Source organism: Sapajus apella, unplaced genomic scaffold, assembly GCF_009761245.1.
Source record: "Sapajus apella isolate SASKATOON/1434 unplaced genomic scaffold, GSC_monkey_1.0 scaffold11, whole genome shotgun sequence".
NCBI classification, from domain to species: domain Eukaryota; kingdom Metazoa; phylum Chordata; class Mammalia; order Primates; family Cebidae; genus Sapajus; species Sapajus apella.
In genome coordinates, this window is record NW_022436951.1 from 32032141 (window position 1) to 32034249 (window position 2109).

Sequence of the window (2109 nt, forward strand, 5' to 3'; positions counted from 1 at the left end):
TTTTTTTTTTTTTTTTTTTTTTTTTTGTGGGACGGAGTTTCGCTCTTGTTACCCAGGCTGGAGTGCAATGGCGCGATCTCGGCTCACCGCAACCTCCGCCTCCTGGGTTCAGGCAATTCTTCTGCCTCAGCCTCCTGAGTAGCTGGGATTACACGCACGCGCCACCATGCCCAGCTGATTTTTTGTATTTTTAGTAGAGACGGGGTTTCACCATGTTGACCAGGATGGTCTCGATCTCTTGGCCTCGCGATCCACCTGCCTCGGCCTCCCAAAGTGCTGGGATTGCAGGCTTGAGCCACCGCGCCCGGCCCTTTTTTTTTTTTTAAAGTATACTTTAAGTTCTGGGATACATGTGCAGGTTTATTACATAGGTATACACATGCCATGGTGATTTGCTGCACCCGTTAACCCGTCATTTACATTAGGCATTTCTCTTAATGCTATCCCTCCCCTAGCCCCGCAACCCCCAACAGGCCCTGGTGTGTGATGTTCCCCTCCCTGTGTCCATATGTTCTCATTGTTCAACTCCCACTTATGAGTGAGAACGTGTGGTGTTTAGTTTTTTGTTCCTGTGTTAGTTTGCTGAGAATGATGGTTTCCAGCTTGATCCATATCGCTGCAAAAGACATAAACTAAACCTTTTTTATGGCTGCATAGTATTCCATGGTGTATATATGCCACATTTTCTTTTTTCTTTTTTTTTTTTTTGCCACATTTTCTTTATCCAGTCTATCATTGATGGGCATTTAAGTTGGTTCCAAGTATTGGCTATTGTGAATAGTGCTGCAGTAAACATACGTATGCATGTGTTTTTTTTTTTTGTTTTTTTTTTGCTTTGAGACAGAGATTTGCTCTTGTAACCCAGGCTGGAGTGCAATGGCATGATCTGGGCTCACTACAACCTCTACTTCCTGGGTTCAAGCGATTCTCCTGATTTAGCCTCTCAAGTAGCTGGGATTACAGGTGCCTGCCACCACTGTTGGCTAATTTTTTGTATTTTTTGTACAGACTGGATTTCACCACATTGGCCAGGCTGGTCTCAAACTCCTGACCGCAGGTGATCCACCCACCTTGTCCTCCCAAAGTGCTGGGAGTACAAGTGTGAGCCACCACTGTTGTTTGTTTTTCTATCTGTTGAAGAGCGATGGTTTACTTCTTTCCGAAAATCATTGTTTAATGTGTGTGTTGACAAAAGAAAGCCAAACTCTGTAAATGTTTGAAGATGTTTATTCTGAGCCAAATGTGAGGCCTGTGAGCCATGACACTGCCTCTGGAGGTCCTGAGGACATGTGCCCGAGGTGGTTGAGTTAACAGCTTGGTTTTATACCTTTTAGGGAGACATAGGAACTCAGTCGATATGTGTGAGTGAAGATTGGTTCAGTCTGGAAAGGCGGGACAACTCAAAGGTCGGGGATGACAAGGTCAGGGTGGCAGCTTACAGGTCACGGGGGATTCAAAGATTTTCTGATTGGCGCTTGGTTGGAAGAGTTAAATTATGAAATTAATGAAAGACCTGGAATCAATAGAAAGGAGTGTCTGGGTTAAGATAAGAGGTTTGGGAGACCAGAGTTCTTGTTATGTAGGTGAAGTCTCCTACCTGGTTGCTGTTAGAGGCAGCAGACAGCAAGTGTTTCCCATTCGGACCTTTCAAAGGAGCCAGGCTCTCAGGTAATCTTTCTAGGATCGGAAAGAGACCTGGAAAGGGAAGGAGATTCTCTACAGAATGTAAGTTTTCCCTAGGAGAGATGGCTTGGCAGGGCCATTTCAAAATATGTCAAAAATATTTTGAGGTAAAATACTTGATTTGTTTCAGGGCCTGCTGTGTGCATCCTTTGATGCTATATTAGAGGCAGGTTGGAATTTCATACCTTGTTTCTACAAAAAGCCTGTTTCGTCAGTCTTAAGATCTCTGTTTTAATGTTAATGCTGGTCAGTTGTTCCTGAACTTCAATGGAGGAGGGAATAATGAGGCGTGTTGGACTCCTCTTTCCTGCCTTTTTTTTTTTTAAGATAGAGCCTTTGCCGTGAGCCGAGATCGCGCCATTGCACTCCAGCCTGGGTAACAAGAGCAAAACTCCGTCTCAAAAAAAAAAAAAAAAAAAAAAAAAA

At 44.0% G+C, this 2109-nt stretch overlaps 1 protein-coding gene across 2 annotated transcripts in view; it reads left to right on the forward strand.

Annotated features, from left to right (window-relative positions):
- Nucleotides 1-2109, forward strand: part of CMBL (carboxymethylenebutenolidase homolog) — a 24978-nt gene that overhangs the window by 5111 nt on the left and 17758 nt on the right. The window contains exon 1 of one of the 2 annotated variants that reach the window (XM_032279103.1): nucleotides 1704-1725. The exons of the other annotated variant lie outside the window; for it this stretch is intronic. The gene's annotated coding sequence lies outside the window, so the exon portion shown is untranslated. Of the gene's footprint in view, nucleotides 1-1703; nucleotides 1726-2109 lie in introns of those variants that run through there. 2 annotated transcript variants of the gene reach the window in all.